Source organism: Carassius carassius, chromosome 8 (genome assembly GCF_963082965.1).
Source record: "Carassius carassius chromosome 8, fCarCar2.1, whole genome shotgun sequence".
Classification (NCBI taxonomy): Eukaryota; Metazoa; Chordata; class Actinopteri; order Cypriniformes; family Cyprinidae; genus Carassius; species Carassius carassius.
Window position 1 is genome coordinate 10,461,680 of NC_081762.1, and position 20,662 is coordinate 10,482,341.

The 20,662-nt window shown below is 35.6% G+C and overlaps 1 long non-coding RNA gene across 2 annotated transcripts in view; it reads right to left on the reverse strand.

Moving 5' to 3' along the window:
- LOC132144699 (uncharacterized) overlaps positions 1–20,662 on the reverse strand; it is a 44,078-nt gene that overhangs the window by 2,784 nt on the left and 20,632 nt on the right. The window contains exon 3 of one of the 2 annotated variants that reach the window (XR_009434383.1): positions 4,626–4,769. The exons of the other annotated variant lie outside the window; for it this stretch is intronic. This is a non-coding gene — a long non-coding RNA (uncharacterized LOC132144699). Of the gene's footprint in view, positions 1–4,625; positions 4,770–20,662 lie in introns of those variants that run through there. 2 annotated transcript variants of the gene reach the window in all.

Sequence of the window (20,662 nt, forward strand, 5' to 3'; positions counted from 1 at the left end):
GATTCAAAGGAGCTTCCCCAACAGAAAAGACAATAAAATGGCTGGCAAGAGTTTGTTTCTTGACAAACACACACACACACACACACACACACACACACACATTCATAGACTCACAGGGGTTGCCTTCAGGTTAACTTGAATTGAGTATAATACTCTGGTGTTCTGAGCCCCTGGTCTCTCCAAATCACACATCAAAGGCTGCATTTGTACAGCAACCCGCATGGGAGGCTCGAGCCGGGGCTGTTTGGACTCGGTGTTACCCAGCCTCCGCGCGTCTCTGGGGAGGCATTACCCTCTACATTATCCTAGCGTTGTTCCAGTTCAGAATTACAGAACGGTCCCAGAGACACACACATACAAATGTACTTGTACAAACACACACACGTACAGAAAGAGAGAGTGAGAAAGAGTGATACACTGACAGATGGAGAGAAAAAGGGAAAGTCCGAAGGTTTGCGTTTAGCAGCAGGGCATTTGAGGTGACGAGAACAATCCGTGATCCAAATACCCTGTTAAACAGAACACGTGCTACCGAATTGATGACCAGTAAATATCCCATTTTCTAAAACAAGATGTCCTCTTGAAAGCATTGGGGAACGGGGTATGAGATGAGTGAGATGGTGTAATGCGGTGAGAATGCTTCTGAGGACATCCAACAGTAGAAATACTTTAAATAAAATGTGATTTACTCCCCTATGTTGCAAACTACCATTGAGATGTTTGAAGTGTATTTACAAATAACAGGCGTGCATATCAAGCTAGTTTAGAGATTCATGTCCTGAATCCCAATAACAGAGGCAGATTCTCACATCCACACATATTCCACTGAGCAAAGCAGATCTGAGCACTTCACAGCACTTTGATGTGCACTCACAGATATGCTCCGCTGAATGGGTGCACTTTATACATTTCAAAGCGCGAGTCCTTCATGGCAAATATTTTGAGGAGGGAGAGAGATCACACCACAAGCCGTCTTAAGTTATCAGGATGCGTTTGAATTAGCTCTGAATATTCCATTAGGGCTTTTAAACAAACAGCTTAGCCAACTAAGGAGTCTTTTAGTTGTTGGCCTTCATCAGAAAGGGTGAACATATAAGGAAACTTATCAGGGGGCTTGAACTAGATTCCTGGAAAATACAGTCAATCGCTTACAAATCCTTGAAAATGCATGGTTAAATGATCAATAAATAATAACTTTTTTCTATGATTTCTCAATATCATTTATTACAAATGTACTCTTAATATATTAAAATGGCAGGTTGCCATAACTCTCTAGTGACCTTTTCTACAGCCGCAGATGTGGATGAACTGTGGGGTCTTGGTTCAAACTGTGGTCAGGGGTCATGGTGAGGTCCTCATGTGACCCTCATGCCGGCAGGGCTTCTGTCTGTTATTTATGTGTGAAATGAGAAACAGGTTAAACCCTGAAGCAGAAATGAACAGACAGATTATACAGTCAACACAAATGTGAATGACTTCATTAAATTGACTGCTTTCTATTAGATACATTTTAGTTTTTTAACTATAATAAAAAAAAATTAAAGTGCTGGTTTGAAAGTCGTAGACTCCATTTCATACACACACACACAAGTTTGTTTTTGTGAAAAGTGGGGACATCCCATAGGCGTAATGGTTTTTATACTGTACAAACTGTACTGTATATTTTTGTAGTTGTGTCCTAATATGTCACAAAAACAAGAGCACACACACACAGTGTCCATTGTTGGTCCGGAGCAGTTGCCTGCTGTTCTTCAGAAAAATCCTCCAGCTCCTGCACATTTTTTTTGGTTTTCCAACATCTTCTGCATATTTGAACCCTTTCCAAAAGTGACTATGATTTTGAGATCCATATTTTTATGCTGAGGACAACTGAGGAACTCATACACAACTATTACAAAAGGTGAAAACATTCACTGATGCTCAAGATGGCAACAAAATGCATTAAGAGCCAGGGGGTGTAAACTTTTGAACAGGATGGCGATGACCAAATTCTTCTCATTTTATTTAACAATCATATTTTTTTTCATTTAGTACTGGAAGCTACATAAATACTTGCATGTTTCCCAGAAGACAAAATAAGTACAATTTACCCTGATCATCCAATTTAAAAAGTTTACACCCCCTGGCTCTTAATGCGCTGTGTGGCCTTCTTGAGCTTCAGTACATGTGATGTGTGACTTGATGAGATTCATACTTTGCTATATATATATATATATATATATATATATATATATAATTATTATTATTATTATTATATGGCCTTTCAGCCCCCAAGCATTAGAGTTGATATGGCACAAACCTACTTGTGCAAATTCTGAATTTTGTGTAAATTAGTTGAGCTGTGCTAATTTTGATGCTGTTCTGCTTTTTTGGCAAGACAAGGTTAATTGAAGCTGTGATGCAGAAATGATCGCTCTCAAACAAGCAGTACAGCAAGGCCTCGTTGAACGCCACAGCATTGATAAAGACAATATATTGTGTGACTATGTGGGCGCAGACGTGTTTGTGTGGACAACACTATGTCTCAGCATGTGTTCCTGAGCTTGCACACAACACGCAGTATTCATAAAGATAATCGAGGGGGTCGGAAAAACAGATATTTTAATCACTGTTGTCTTGACGCGAACGGCAAATGTTGTAATCGGTACAATGACGGTGTAATCTGCATGTGTGTTTGCTGTTAAAACGGCAATGTGTGAGCCGCAAGAGCTGCCGAAGATTCTCTGTAACGCCACCTACTCAAATTATGGAGCAGGAACATATTTGCCAGGGCGATGTGTTAGTGGGCTGGTGAGCTCAGTTTTGATTTCTCACTATTCTAAATTTGCACAGCGCAATAATGAGTCGTACTAAGTTCGCCGATACCAAATAAAGCAGGTTTCTTTTTACGCCTTGTGCCATCCATCAAAACAGAAAGTCATCTTCCTCTGCTTACTGAGAAAATGCAATATTTATGAAAGGACACAAATTACTTTATTTTAAAGGAATGAAAGCCAAAGGTGTAGGAGTCAACACCACGGCCTGTGTGTGTGTGTGTCAGGTGTGGCTCATGATTGGCTGCTCCATGACCAGTGTGTATGTGTGTGTAGGTTTGTGTAGGGTGTTTTTGTGCATCTTTGAGCCCCCCCCCCCCCCCCCCCCCCCCCCCCCACCACCCCACACACACCACACACACAGTGAATGCTGGCAAACAGCTAAAAGCTTCAGCAGAGTGTGCCATATGTGAACAGAACTAAGCCAAAGCAGGGGAGCCATATGCACTTTGACTGCTTTTTTTAGCTAATTATCCCAAAATGTCTGTTTTATAGAACAAAATCCATGAGTTACACTGCATTTACCACATAGTGCACACTCACACAGGAAAAAAGTATAATTATCTACAAACAAAGTAAACATAAAGATAATGATGGAGGATTTTGGTGGGAAAGTGTAAAAGAGTATTCATTCATTCATAGTTTTTGAGTCGAGTTTTATTTACAGCTTCAAATAATCAGATTTTTATCTCTTTTTTCTTTTTATCTCACAGTTTGGACTTCCTTTTGCACTATTCTGAGAAATGTGAGATACAAACTCAATTCTGACTTGTTTTGACTGTATATCACAATTCTAATAAGTCTCACATTTTAGATTTTTCTTCATTTGCGAATTAACATCTCACAATTCAGACTTATTTTCCATCATGGAATAAAAACGGTACCTGCACATTTTTTATCTTACAATTCTGACTTTTCTTTATAATAACGATACAAAAAGTCAGTATTATAAGACCAAATTAGTTCTCAGAATTACAAATTATATCTTATAATTCTGACTTTTCGTCTCGCAGTTATGAAAAAAAAAAATCTGAATTGTAAGAATAAAAGCTGCAGATACTTTTATTATTATTATTATTCCATGATGGAAATGGCTTCCATAGTTTACTGATTTGTTTCTTGATTTCAGGCCTATCATGTTAAATCATATTTTGTTTTTAACCATACAGTATATGCTCACATTTTTTTCTATTCTATAACAGTCTACAAAGAAAGTTTTTATTTACACCAATTTATTTAAAAATGTAAATAAATAAGAAAATATTTGAAGGTTTAAAATCTGAACATACAAGTTGTCACGATGAAACAGCAAAAATATAAAAAAATAGCAAAAATGTAAAAGGCATACATAAAAAATAAAATAAAAACAAATAATAATTTCTAATGTGTATACATTTACATCCTTTAAAACACATATTGTGTAACTGAACTTTTTTAGTCAATGAGATGAGTCCCTTGTGATAACTTCCCTGTGTGACAACTAGCTTCTATGTATATTTTGTTAATGTCAGTATGAACAACCCCGGTGTACCTAATTTATTTTTTGTACTGTCTGTCCTAATGTATCTCTCTGGTGACTGGGACAGAGAAGAGGACCAGCTGTGCTGTCCTTCCCTTGTGTCCTGGCCCTCAGTGTAAGAGACAGGGACAGCAGAGATACAGAGAGACCTCATCAAGCTCTCAGGGCCTCTTATGGAGTAATGGGACAGTCTCTCTTCGGCTCTGAGAGAGAGTGTGAGAGAGAGTGTGAGAGAGAGTATGAGAGAGAGAGAGAGTGTGAGAGAGAGAGAGAGAGAGAGAGAGAGAGAGAGAGAGAGAGAGAGAGAGAGAGAGTTGACCTGCCACATGTGCTGTAGTGCTGCAATACAGCTGCGCTGTGGACATGAGCCCCCTGGTGGAGCTCCGCCTGAGGGCCTACAGGTGGGTCAATCCATCAGTGGGCCAGAGGGGGAGGTGCTGCAGGGAGAGAAAGTTCAGCTTCAGCCAATCAGAGACACAGACATTAGGATCATTGCTATCCATTAAAGAACACACTGACCTTCCAGTCACACTGCAACCTCCATGAGTGTGTGTGTCTCCAAAGGAATAAATTTTGATCTTTTAATTATGCTCTGTCCTCAGTTCAGCCTCACCTACATATCAGATTTTGTGGGTGATTAAATAATTTCCATTTTTGTAAGTGCAAGGGGTCCGTGGGAATTTATCTCGCATAGATTTCGCATCGTCACGATTCTGTCCTCAGACCACCCTGAAGACTTTGGAACATTGTTTTTTACATATTTACACATAGAAATTCCTGCTCAAGCCACACAGATATTCACATCATCTTATATATACTATATATATATATATATATATATATACATATGTGTGACAGTAAAGATATTTTGTATTGATACAAAACATTTATATATCAAATAAACAACTGTATGTTACATCCATGTGCAATCTACGTCACAGCAGATGCTGTTTGACACTTTTAAAAAATTGTATACATTTTGTTCTTTAAATATTCCTTTCTTTCTCGTAATTTAATGAGTTTATTCTCAGCATTTTATTTTGTAACTTTTCTTGAAATTTAACAAGTTTAATCTCACATAATAATGACGTTAATCTTCAGATTATTTATATTTTTTATTATTTCTTGGCCCTATTCTTTTCCGTATTTTATATTAATTTCATGAATTTGTAATTACATTTTATTTTATATTAATTTAATCATTATTTCATTAAATCAAATCAATGCAGTTTTGTCATACAAAATGATTGACTATTTCTTGTGCATGGCCTCTTTGTTTTAACTGTTTTTCAAAACTCTTTGTTTATGAAAGAGAAAAGAGACCAAAGAAAGCAATAAAATCAGAACAATATGTATTTTCTATTTGGGTATTGTATTATACAGTATATGTACATTTAGTCTATACAAAGAAATTAACGAAATTCATTATAAACCCCCTTTACTAGCAGATCTGTTGTGATCTATGTGAGCTTTTAATAGTGAAACAACAGCTTCAGTCATGCTGCAGGCCAGTACCAGCCCTCCCCAAACACACACACACACACACACCCTCTCCAGCTCTCATGTCCTTAACAATCTGAAGAGCCTTTTGACAGCTGCAATTAAGCATGTTAATTAGAGGCACAGCACAAAGAATAATATTTACTGTGATTGGGTGTCCTTCGACGCCTCGCCAAATCAGATCTGAGGGAGCTCATTGTCTACAAATACAGCACCCCCCCACCACCCCCACAGTCCCCCATCCCACCCCAGTATTGTACATGACACCTTACAGCCACTGCGTGTATTTCTTATTTCTTTTGCAGTATGTCAAGGCTTAAGAGGGGAAAATGCTTTTAAGGCATGCAAGGATTAACCGTCTCTTGTGAAATACTGAGGCATCTCTGAGAGCGGCCGAATATCTGAGGAACCATTTCCTCTTGCTTTTGTAAGCTGAACTTAACATCAAAGTGCTTGATTAATTACTGATAAGGGACTAATAAAATATTAATGTATTTTGTAATTAATGGGACCTCAGAGCCGCATGTCCCACCACCCCCAGCTAAGTGTCTATTTTTTTGAAAATAAGTTGTATTCCTTTTTTTTTATCTCACGCCTCTGCATTTTCTTTATAGTTTTTTTTTTTTTACTGGAAATTATTCATAATTAAACGTTTATCCAGGAGGAGCATAAACAAACCAAAATGTATTTTCCTTAAATAAAAGAAATAAGACTTGTCCTTTTTTTCAGTCACTTTTAAAGTATCCAAGAGTCTGGAGGGCCTGGACTGAGGGTCACACTGTTTCTTTTTTCATTTGCTGGAACTGTAGGCTAATGGAAATTATTTTATAAGTCACCGTACTGCATCTTGCCACTGGTTACCTCATTTAAAGTGTTATGAATATCATCCTTCTGCTTCAGTAAGAGCCAATGCCAACCATCCTCTTTTAAAAGGCATGGTTTGACTTTGAAAAACTGTGTCTCAAAATGTGGGTTAGGCTTCAAATAACACAATTCATACTAAAATTACCACCCTATGTGATCTGTGTCATTCTGCATTCCAAATGAAATGATTGTTCTGTTTAGATGGGATATGGACAACCATGACTAAACTGAGTGAGACTAAATCGTCTAATCAGAATCACATATTCAGTGGATTTGTCTTGAATCAAACAAATTAATACTTTATTATAATTGTGATTTTTTTTAAAGTTGAAGTAAATTTCATCAAATAAATCTGATCCCTCTGTGTCAAATAAATATTGTATAAAAACTGGTTAAATACATATTCATATTTGCATCACAACAAACAGTGTTAATTTTGATTTGTTATCGTTTTTATTAATAGTTTTTATATTTCCTGTTTCAATTTTATTTTAGTAAAAAAAAATTGCATTTGTCATTTCTATTAATTACATTACAATGTAATTTTAATTAATTACTATTATTACTATAATTATAGGGTTCATTTATTTTTTTGTGCAGTTTTTACTTATTTCCACTTTGTAATTATGCTTCAACTTATTTTAATATTTGTATTTTAGTTTATTTTATTTCAGGGCTAATTCAATAAACAACAACAACAACAACAAAAAAAACTAAAAACGTTTTTAATAGATTTAGTTAACAATAATAACCTGGACTGACCTTTTGTCTGTTTTGTTTGTTTACTTTCTTTGTTTTTTGTTTTGTTTTACTTTGATATTTGTAATTTTGCTTTTGTTGCATCTCACTTTTAGTTTTTTGCTTTACTTTGTTTGTTTTGTAATTTTGCTTAATGTTTTTTGTTTATTTGTTCATTTTGTTTTTGACTTTGCTTTGTGTGTGTTTGCTTTTGTTTGCCTTATATATTTTATAAATCTGACATTAGGATTCAGCTTTTCATTTTGTAAAATATCTAAACAAAAAAGAGTTGTAATTCATTTTCATTTCATATTTAGCTGTGGAATGCACTAAAGCTAACCTATAGTCTTTGGCTCGGACAAAACCACACTCCTTAAATGTCCCTCTGGGTGCAAAACCATTCCCCTTCCTAAAGTACATCAAAAGCATTACACGATAAAAACCACAGACATTTGTTTTGTTGACACAGAGCAATCCACAAATATCAATATACACAAAAGCCTGTATAAAAATGCACGATACGGATCAATTTAGCTGAGATTAGAAATCTGAAATGTACAAGTGACAAATGACGGAGAGGTATTATCAGAAGAGTGCGAAGCGGACGTGCTCGCCGCACTCTCTCCTGCTCTTATCTGGAATTGAGGGTGTGTTTTAAGCATGGCCTCATTACTGTCTGATGGGTTCAGTGACAAAGCTAATACAAAGCCGTTTCATACAGACCAAACGCATCCCTGTGAAATTAGGCCCCGGTGCAAATAGTGCGAATGTGTGTGTGTATCACAGAGACAGAGACAGAGAGATTGAGAACATGTGCACTTGTGAGTGTGTATCTGCGTGCGTTCGTGTGTGTGCATGTGCTGCTGTTGCAATATGATAAATGTGTTCCACCCCATAATCTATGTGTTTCAAAATATGATGTATGTGAGTATGAACTTTGAATTATTTCCTAAACAGAGGGCCATAAATCTTGTAACTTTCGTGAAGAGTGTGCGTTCTCTCTCTCTCTCTCTCTCTCTCTCTCTCTCTCTTTATATGAATAATGCAGTCGAGACTGGCCAGCTGCTTAGAGTTACAGAGTGAGACTGACTGCTGATGGGAAACAAACGGCTCTTTCCTGCTCTAAAGGTGAAAAAAAAAAAATCAGATACACTGGGTGGCAGATCAGACTGTCTGAGATGTTTTGCTTTCACCCAGCACCAAGGTCACGTCAGGTGGCAATCCTTTAACACAATGAGTGTGTAAGAGTGTGCGTGTGACCTTGGGACTGACGTAGGTGTATTTATGTGCGGTAACCCACCCTAAATGACAGAAAGCCATGTAAGCAGACCTGGCCCGAATATACCTGTGATGTTAAGAGGCTGTTATGCTGCATAATAAGAGATGAATTCTAGCACATGTACTTTATACTTTGTGGGACATGCAATAATGCGTTGCAAAAAATCTTGGTAAAAGGAAAAGCATCCAAATAAATGATTCATTCCTTAGAAAGTATCAATAAAGCAATTAAAAACTAACTATTTTATACACTGCTTTGTGTTTTATTCTGGTTTGAGATTCACTTCAGTGTTTTCTAGCTTTTTACAATTCAACTGTGGTGACAAACATACACAAAATGCAATATTAGAGTCAAACATAGACCTTTTTTACACTCCTTTGTCCTTTAAACAAACTTGCAGGTAATCTGCATAATATAAAATGTGATTTTCTTTTTTTTTCTTTTTTTCTTTTTTTAATGCAAGCAATATTCAACATGTCACCACAGAGAGTTCTAAAAAAAAATCTAATTAATATATACCACCTTTCAAAAGTTTGGGGTCTGTAAAATTTTAGTTTTGAAAGAAGTGGTAATTTTATTCAGCAAAGATGCATTAAATTGTTCAGAAAGACATTTACACTGTTACATATATATATATATATATATATATTCACAGTACAGACCAAAAGTTTGGAAACATTACTAATTTTAATGTTTTTGAAAGAAGTTTCTTCTGCTCATCAAGTCTGCATTTATTTAATCAAAAATACAGAAAGAAATGTAATATTGTGATATATTATTACAATTTAAAATAATTGTTTTTAAATTTATTATACTTTAAATGATCATTTATTTCTGTTACGCAAAGCTGAATTTTTAGGATCATCATCACATGATCCTTTAGAAATCATTCTAATATGATGATTCATTATCAAAGTTGGAAACAGTTCTGCTGCTTAATATTTTTTCAGAACATGTGATACTTTTTTAGGATACTAAAAAAGTAAAAAAAAGTACTATAAAGTAAAGATACTAAAGATACTAAAAAGTAAAAAAAAAAAAAAAAAAAAAAAAGAAGCTATGTTTTTAAAATATAAATATTTTGTAATAACAATATACACTACTGGTCAGTAATTTGGGGTCAGTAATTAATTTTTTCGTTCTTCTTTTTTAATTAAATCAATACTTTTATTCAGCAAGGATGTGTTAAATTGATAAAAAGTGATAGTAAAGAAAATATATTATTAGAATATATATTATTAGATTTTTTTCATTTTGAATAAATGCATTTCTTTTTAACCTTTTATTCATCAAATATATTAGACAGCAGAACTGTTTCCAACACTCATAATAAATCAGAATATTAGAATGATTTCTAAATGATCATGTGATAGACTGGATGTTACATGTGACACTGAAGGCTAGAGTAATGATGCTGAAAATTCAGCTTTGCATCACAGGAATAAATTATTTTTTTTAAGTATATTCAAATAGAAAACTATTATTTTAAGTTGTAATACTTAAAAGTTGTAATCAAGTTGTTTTTAAGTTTAAGTTGTAATAATATTTCACAATATTACTGTTTTTTCTGTATTTTTGATCAAATAAATGCAGGCTTGATGAGCAGAAGAAACTTCTTTCAAAAGCATTAAAAATAGTAATGTTTCCAAACTATATATATATATATATATATATATATATATATATATATATATATATATGTTTCAAATAAAAACAGTTTTTTTCAGCTATCTATTCAAAAGAAATATTGAAATTTTATTCCACAAAAAATATTAAGAAGCACAAATTCTATAAACAGTGATAAATGATTTCTGAAGGAACACGAGACACTAAAGAAAAAAAAATGGATTTGCCATCACAGTAATAAAATCCGGTTTTTAAATTGCATAAATACTTCACAATATTTCAGTTTAACGTGTTTTCTATCAAATAAATTCAACCTTGGTGAGCACTAGAGATTTTATTAGCTCCAAATTTCTGAGCAGTAGCGGTAAATATGTATTTTCTTTCATATATTTAGTCCCCTTCATTTAATTCCAACCCCATGTAATTAACAATATTATAACAATGAATAATGTAATATTTTTGGCTTGTTTCTAACTTCACTTTGAACTTTCACAGTAGAAAAAAATATCACCATCCACTTTCCTTGTATGCAAAAGCGCAGCATGGCCAACTGCTTCACTTGAGTTTCACAGATGACAATAATATGACATGAGGGTGTGTAAATAACGACCAAATTTTCGTTTTTGGGTGAACTATTCCTTTAATCTCTCTCTCGTTGCACACACTTGAGAGTCTGTAGAGTCCTGTGGCCCGTTTTGTTTGCGCATAACAGCATGATAACTGTCAACTGAGATAAATATTTAGGTTAAGCATATTTCAGAGGAACTAGAGGAGGGGTAACGTTAAAGGTTTGGACCAGATCAAGTGAAAGAAAAATTCAAAACACCCTTAAAACCAAATAAAGTCACTTTAGCATGGTGGGGTGAGTTTAACACCTCCCTTATGCAATATTAAACATACGTGTGTGTTGATTTAAAATGAGTCTGTGAGTGAATTAGGGGCAAGTGTGTGTGTGTGTGTGTGTGTGTGTGTGTGTGTGATCAAACCAGGACGCTCCTGACTTCGCCCTTGTCAACATTCTCTCCTGTCCACCATCATTCATCCCCCCCAGACTGAACCCAAAGAGACCAGCGCGGGCCAGTGCAACTCAGCACATTCCTCCCTCATGAATTTTAATTAAACACGCTGCCTTCCTTTCACTCACTCCCCAAAATAAATGGTCGGAAAATATAAGACATCTGCCCGGGATATATCATTTACATTTCTCTGATGATAAATCACCGGCTGCTGTTTCAGATATCAATTAGATGAGTCGCATTGATTGAATAAATTCAAACTGTCTCGGGCGGCCAGGATGTATGAGGGAGGCCTGCGAGGGGTGTGGCCGTCTTTCCACGGAGGGGAGGGACCCTCTGTGTTTGATCTGATTAAGTACTTTTAAATCACATGCACACACACGCAAGCACACACAGCAATAGATTGCGTTGGATCTCATTTTTTACAACGGTCACAGCTGTTGTCCAAACAGAGGCATCCGAGGCACTTCCTGTTTGAGCTGGTTTGAAAAGAATCGGAATTCTAGGGAAGTCAATAGATTAAAAACTTTAACCGAATTAAATATATAGTTGTTGAATTACAGAATTAAAAGATATTTAGCAGCAATATTTGCTAGTACCCAAATGAAGATATAACCATAAAAGCATTAAAAAGACATTACAAAAGCCACTATAAATCAGTGTATATTGTTTATTATGCATGTATATTTTATGTTTGATGTTTAATTGTTTATTGGGGTGGGAAATATTTTTTTTATGTTTCTTAAAGAAGTCTCTCTTGCTCACAAAGACTGCATTTATTTGATCAAGAATACAGTAAACACTGTAATATTTTAAAATATTTTTACAATTTAAAAATACCTGATTTATATTTTAATATATTTTAAACTGTAATTTATTCCAGTGACGCAAAGCTGATTTTCAGCAGGCATTACTACAGTCTTCATTTTCACATGATCCTTCAGAAATCATTCTAAAATGCAGATTTGGTGCTCAAGAAACATTTCGTATTATTATCAATGTTGAAAACTATGTTGTCACCTTTGATCAATTTAATGTGTCTTTGGTCAAAAAACTGATAAAAATATTAAAGAACTTGCTAAATGAATGTGTTCAACTGAAAGATAGTAATAAAGTTTCCACGATGTTTATGAAAGTATTTTTCTCAAAAAGGTTTTTTATTTGATTTTTATGCTTTACGCAGACAGAACATGAATAATGAAAGATATTTATTGAGGAGAGGAAAAGGAGAACAATGGGACCAGGAGATGATGCAGTCCTGACTCCAAACCTGCATCCATGGGAGTACTAAAGGAAGAGTCCAAAATTAAAACCAGCCAAGTGCCAAACGCATGTAAAAATTGGCTTTAGTGAGTAAATAAATAAAACTCTCCAGTTGGCTGGTAACTTTATTACAAACCGCTACATAATACGTTCTCTAACTGTAAGAATAATTATCTGACTCTAGTTGCAGGAAGTTACAGGAGCTATTCAAATCAAAGACATACTGTCTGCTAAAGAAAACATTCGACACGCGTCTTCTAACTTTTACCTCACGTGAAAATTCACCATTATAAGTTCATCAAGTGTGCCTAAAGTTTTGTTTTGTTTTGTTTTTTAACTCCATGTGGCAACACATATGCGGAATATTCCTTGCAACCAAAAACAAAAAACTCAGGAACAACATCACAGTGTATTGTGGTGCTGCTGAATGCATGCTTTGCAGCTGGATTCAAATCAGTCGAATGTGATCTAATTACTCACTAGGAAAATAAATGTGCACAAAACTGTTTTAGATGTATTTATAGTTGGTTGTACCTTTGCTTTCCACTGTAATATGCATGCTGTTCATGTATGTTACTAGTTAAGCTGTATAATCCCAGAAGTGAATTGCTGGTTTGTATTATGTTGCCTGTTATTCGCTGTCTCTGTGCGACACAAATAAAGTAATCTGAAATAATACAATTTGTGTCAGACCTTAAATTACCTTCATATCTCAAATGTGATGCTTTGAGTGGCACAGTGTGCTGTTTGTCACAAATATACAAGGAAATAGCTAAATAACTGCATTGGCATTAGAACAAAATCTATCCTACCATTCAAAAGTTTGGAGTCATTTTTTTTTTTTTATATATATAATTATAGTACCTTTATTTATCAAAGATGTATTCCATTTATAATGTTACAAAAGATGTTTCTTCAGCACCAAATCAGCAAATTATAATGATTTCTGAAGGATCATGTGACACTGAAGACTGAAATAATAGCTGCTGAAAATTCAGCTTTGCCATCACAGGAATACATTTCATAAATATGTCAGAACCGAAAATAGTTATAACAATTGTAACTTTTTTTTTTTTTTTTTTTATCAAAGAAATGCAGACTTGGTGAGTATAAGAGACTTCTTTCAAAAACAAACATTAAAAAATTCTTACCAACCCAAAAACATTACACGGTAATGTACATATCTACATCAAATAATACAAACTGCAGATTTGTGGCTTAAAACTATTAACAGCTGGTACATTTTTTTAATTCACCCTCCATTAACAAGTGAAGCAAAAACATCGCAACTTTATCACATGCCCCAATACGATCATTTTGGTTCAAATGCTTTGAACCAGTTGCTACATATCTATTTAGTTCCACTTGAGTCAGGATTCAGTCCCGATTCCAGCCCATTTCATGTTATCAGGTCAGTGGGGACTGTAGGAGTAACGGCCAGGTGCTTATTACTTTATATCTGATGGAACGACAGAAGTCACTACTCCATCTTGGACTAATCGAGTCTCTCTGACACTGCAATCTGAACGGCTCTCACCCCAGACAAACATGCAGGCTAATTAACAGAGGCTTCATTAGGATAGAAAGGAGAAAGTAGAAAGGGGACAGCACTGAATGAGATCCCTCAAGTGATTAACAAACAGGGTAATTCACCAAAAGCCGCGATCCCCGGCACTTACTAAATAGGACACAAGACAACTGTGAAGTTTAGGACTTTAGTCAAATTTGCTCATTTAAAGAGGATTTATGCTGCATTACATACTAGGGTGGGAGACACTCCTACTAGGCGACCGCAGACTAGATAGAACGGATCTTGTAAAATTACGTGTAGGGAAATAAAATGGCATTTGTTGAACTGAGGAAAATTTAATTTAACATCCTGGTTCTTTTGTTACAAAACACGGTAACCAAGATTTATTGGTGCATTTTAATTGCTTAAAAATTAAGTCTTTGGATACCATACCTGCAACATTCAAGCCCCTTTAACAGTGAGATTTCGGATAATACATGGGTAATGTGTCCTGGCAATTGATCCCAGATCATTCAATTTTGGTTCATTCACACTACCAGTAAAGGTCCCGTAATAACACATGACATCAGGATGTGACATATAATGTACGAGTCGAAAAATTCTATGCAGTGTGAAAGGGGCTTCAGAAATGTTGCATTTTTAAATTCCCATTCAGCTCTAAAATTTGAATTGAGATAGCAAACAGGATGCAAAATTCCAATTTGAATTTGAACACATGAAAATCAAATTAAAATAGACCACTTTATGATCAGCTGTAATTTTTTAAAGTTTGAATGTTGGCTTGACAAAGGCAGGCTGGAATGCATTAGCTGTGTTGAATTTCCTTGAATTGCCATTCAGTAAATTCCTCCACCTGTCATTCCAACTGAAACTCCATGTCGGCTTCCTGTGGGGTGTGACCAATTCAATTCAAATTCCCACTCATTCATTAAAAGGAAGCCAATCTTCAATTGCGAAGAGTTCGAATGGTGTTCTATTTCACCTCTCCAAGTCTTTACGAGTTGGATGGAACCCAGCTTAAGCCTTGTTTCCAGATTCTGAGAGGGTTTCGTTTCTAGTAAAAGCGTATCAATTTGCAAGTCGTCAGTTATATTGATTCGGTTGGCATATCTTGGTCAGCTCTCAGGTATCACAGCAGCGCTCCGCAAAGACGACACCGCGCTAACCAGTCCATAAGCCTTTTTCAAGAGGACCCAGTAAGACTTAAACAGGTCAGTTTCTGGCGACAGCTGTGTCCAAAGCTTGATTTAAAACGGTCACTTTAGGCGGGAACACATACTGACAGTGTCTGCTTAAACCCTGAGAGCACCTGGCAGCAAATAAACCTTTTCCCTTTAAAATGTAAACGCCATCATGTCAGCTGAGGTTGCGCAGTTTTCCTCACAATAAAAAGTGATTTATTCAGTGTTGGGTGGCTGTCAGCGTATTTCTCCAGGCCTTCGCCGACTCTAATTTATACTTAAATTGCCTCCGAGGAGATACAGCACAACCCGAGAGACTAGGGGTGTCTGACTGCGCCCCCCGTCGATTCGTCCACCCGAGCCCCCGGCCACGCCCCACCCATTTGCCCCTGCCCTCTGCCTGTCTCGGAGGTGAAGAGCTGGAAGAAGGCGTCGTAATGGTCTCATCTCCTAATGCCATTACCATCACTCTGAGGTTAAAGAGATCACTCCCAGGATCAATGATGAGCAGAAGACGCCAGCAGACACCAGTCACAGAGTGGCGAATTAATGCTTTGCCTCCTAATTGATCGAAAAGTGTTGCCAGAAGGTTCAAAGGTATTAAAAAAATGACTGTTTTGCTAATTTACAGGCGCTGTCAACCGGAGAGAACAGAGGGAGTGGAATGGTGGTGTCTGGGTAATGGGCTAAGGGCAGACTTACGTAGCATTCTAACAGCCCACTGTTGACTAAATGGCTGCTTTTCTGTGTACAGGTCATAAGTCTGTAATTTATGACTTCAATTTTGAAGGTTTCTTCTTCTCTCTAGATATGGTTTGTCTTAATGACTCGCGAAGGCTGCTACGAAATGCATAAACTTTAACCTTGCTGTTTTTCCAGAGGTAAAGCACCTTCTCTGATGAAATAGAAGTTCAGAAATGCTAGCCCGTCATTTTGGGGTCTTTAAAGTCTGTTTAGCTGAATGACCTTTTACTGATTTGGATTTCACATACAACAAAACTCATATCACAAACTCAAAATAAAATGAAACATACAGTTACAGCTTATGGATATTTAGTTAAAAACTTAAATTGTATAAAATAATAGAAATATATTAAATGCTCTCTTCTTTTGAACATTCAGTTCATCAAAGAATCCTGCGTAACACATATATATCACGGTTTCTACAATAACTGTAAAGTAATTAATGGTTTAAATACAAAAACGGATGAATATACTTCTATTCTATCTAGGTTCAGAGCCCTCTTAACAACTATCTTGTTTTCCAAGGAAGAAGAAATGGAAGAGATGCTTTGGAAGTGTAAGTATGGCCCTCATAACTGAAAAGAGAGCACAGCTAATGTTATATTAACATTCTACCCCGGAATCACAGACAAGTTTCAGCGTTGATCAAGTCCACATCTAACCCATCTAGAGTGGGAATCATCTTGAAGAAAACTTTGGAATGGATGAACCGACCGATCTCAGGCCTTTTATGTCAATTTTTTCAGACTGATTTATGCCCTGCACCTGGACTAAGTGTTTGAAAAGCACTTTATATTTTATTCAGCAGGTAATACTCAACCTCGGAAAAGGTAAGTTAGCACCTCAGTACTGCCACTGTTTTGGAATAAAACCATATAGTTTTGATGCTGTTTGTTGTGATTCTGAGATAAACTGTTTTATGTTAGTTTGTTAAACTATTTTTTTCATGTTTTGGGGAAATGTTTTCAGATAAAAATTCATGTTTTGTTGTGTTTTTAAATTAACATTTGGAATTGAATTAAAATAAAACAGAAAATTGCATGAATGTTCATTTGTTTGCTTTTTTTCTTTTTTTCTTCTTTCTTAAACAAATTGGAAAAATAAAACAACTGATATAGATTTAACTTGGAAATTACACTGAGTTTTTTTTCATTCATCCAATTAAAAAAAAAAATAGGGTAATGATTTCACATCTATATTTTTTAACTTGAGCCAATGAAAAATAAATAACTTGCCCTAAACAATATTTTATATGCCTATGAAAACTATATATATATATATATAGTGTAAACGCTAAACATATATATATATATTTTTTGTTTGTTTGTTTTTTTTTGGATCTAAAATAGAATTTAAATTAATTGACTTTCTTCAAAAAAAAAAAAAAAAAAAAAAATAATAATAATAATAATATATATATACACACTTTGTGCCAAGTTTTATAAAATAGTTTTCATAGACATTGAAAATATTGTTTAGGGCAAGCTATTTATTTTTCATTGGCTCAAGTTATAAAATATAGATGTGACTCATTACCCACATTTTTTTTTATTTATTATTACTGGATTTTTTATTCAGTATATTTTCAATAGTAATAGTATAAAAAATACAACAGTAATTGTAATACTATTTCACTATTTAAGATTACTGTACTGTACTTTAAATGAATTAATGCACCCTGAATTATTATTTAATTAAGTTTTTGGATAAATACATATTTTACAAGACCTTCGTTGTGCTGGTAGTGGTACAGTTCTGATGGTTCACCAACTAAACCAGCTTAAACCAGCCAGGACCAGAATGGTAATTCATGCATTTTGTGCTGCCATCACTGTCAAACCAATCATGCAGATATCTTCAGCTTCTTTTATTTTTTCATTTCTAACAACATATACTGTAGCATAACCATAGCCCTGGGGGAGAGGGAAATAGAGAAAGACAGATAGACTGGGGGTATTTCTGCTCTTTTCCATTAGCTCATGTTCTTATCCTGCTCCACAGCTGACTGATCAGCAATCAACACCAGTTTGTTTCAATCAGCCACTGCAGTCCTACCTGCTAATTTACTCTATGGCCCGTTAGAGGAAAATTTGTGTGCTTGTGAGTGTGACAGAAGAGAGACAGAAAGACAGCAGGATACTGGGATGATCTCTCATTAGTGGATTCATTACCTTAAAGGCACCTGGATTTAGTGCCCCTGCACCCAATTTGTGAGATCCTAAATCTATAAAAATGTTTTTTTTTATTTATGTATTTCAAACTACTTGGAATTAATTAGTTGGGGAGTAACTAAAAGCTGAAACCATTATAAAAGGCAGAAAACAGTCCACTCATATAAAAATAAATGGGAGAAAATGTAACACAGATGTAGACCAACTGTACATCTTCAAGAGCCAATCATCTTTTTCTCAATGGCATCATCTTTCATTTTACTCGTGAATGTACATGTGCATTATCTGGACCAGCCTGAGAAATCTGAAGACACAACTTACGATACAACAAGACTAAAAAATACTAAAGAAGCACAAATTTTTACACAATAGTTGTCAGATTTTATTCCTGACTTGAAATGAATAGATAGGAGCTGTTCCAACTCATTTTAGTGAATCAGTTCATCCGTAGGGTTCATGTAGATTAATAAATCACTGTTCACATAAATTATTATTCATCCAAAAATAAAAAAAAAAATAAAAAAAAATGTAACCTATTTGTCTTCTTTTTTAGTAGTTCACCCAAAAATTAAAATTTGCTGAAAATTTACTGACCTGGGCCTCAGGCCATCCAAGATGAGTTCTTCATCAGAACAGATTTGGAGAAATTCAGCATTAAATCACTTGCTCAGCAAAGCATCTTCTGCAGTGAACGGATGCCATCAGAATGAAAGTCAACAAAATTATCACAATATTTTTATTTATTTATTTTTATTGGAGGGAGCAACATTATGGATTTATGGGCTCGTATTTTGGCCAGAAGCTAAGTTTTCAAGTTAAAACCCATTAATGATGCATTTATTTATTACAAACAGGTACTTTATCACATAACAAGATGTTAAAGATGGACTTTGTATTATTGTTTTTATCAGCTGTTTGGACTCTCATTCTGATGGCACCCATTCAGTGCAGAGGATCCATTGGCGAGCAAGTGATGCAATGCTAAATTTCACCCAATCGGTTTAATCTCTGATGGATATATAAGCAACAAATAAATTAGTGGTTTTAATAAAGTTAAAAGTTGTTTTGCTGTAGTTGCCGAGTTCTGACAGTTACACATCTATATTAAGATACTGTATCCTTCAATGTAGTTAGCTGTTCTTAACAGCTAACTACATTGGAGTATCTTAACTTGATTAGCTTGTGTCCGAGCAGCATCCACAACTCCGTTTCAGTGTTTTTAAACAGGGCATCTCTCTTCCTCCTTCCTTAAATTCCCCATTTAGTCAGATAATGTCACGGCGGAGACAGATGTTGATGCGGTTGGCTTGTATTTAGCCATGCCCTTACGCAAGTGCCGCATGCCGAGCCAAGATGGAGGATGTACAGCATATTCAGATACATTAACAACCTTGTTACCACTGATAAAGGCCTCACATGGCCTGGAATCTTCTCTCAGGCAAGACAAATCTATAAATAGAGTATACACTACATGTGTGAGTGAGAAAGATTAGCTTTCAACGCGTCTGATTTATACACAGCCAGGGCAATCCCTTACAGTGAGGGTACAGCAGTCATCTCTTCATGTCTGTAATTCCCAGCATTGCCTGTGCGTGAAAGCCTCTGATACTCTTTTAGCCCCAAGGTGCAATGTTTGATAATATAACTACTGCTTCTGTCAAAGCGTTTTCTGTGCAAATACATTACAGGCGCCTGGGACTCTAAACATTTATATTAAAGAGCAGAGAATGAGGAAGGAGCGAAGAAAGAAGAGTGGAAAAAATATGCATTGATTAAAAGCCTGAGATAGTCCATCCAATACCGCCCAAAGAACATCAGTTATTTTGCATTCTGACAAGCCGATTGATAACTTCTATGCGCGAAGCAGGAATGACAAATGCAGATGGAAAGTGGCTTTGACAAAAACGATAACAGCATCAGTCTCCGGGGGCCACGGAGGTACGCATGCGAGCTGTTTAAAATATTTAATCATTTTATGAAGGCTGCAAGATGTTGTTTGACCCTGGAGGAGCGTGAATGTCACATGGATCAGAAAATTGCAGAGACTTTGAAGTGAGACAAGGAAGGGAGCAGTTCCCGTAATGACTCCTACTTGATGTATTGTAATTTTCACATGTTATTCTGTCTCTATGTCTGGAGGATAAGTAGAATCATCTAATCCTGAACAAGATGGGAGAGAGAGAGAGCGAGTGAGCGAGAGAAAAATTGGGGTGTTTGTGAAGACTGAAATGTTATCAGATCCGAGCATCGGGCATACAAAATGTTTTACTTGTCCGTTTTTTCAACTCTGGACAGAAAGCAATAAAAGTGCTGTGTAAAACACCTCAGGGCCGAGGCTGTCGTGTCAAAGGTATCAGGATTTTTAGCATGTTAGCTTTTTTGGCGCTTACGGCCATGTCCGTTCTTCAGAACTCTCA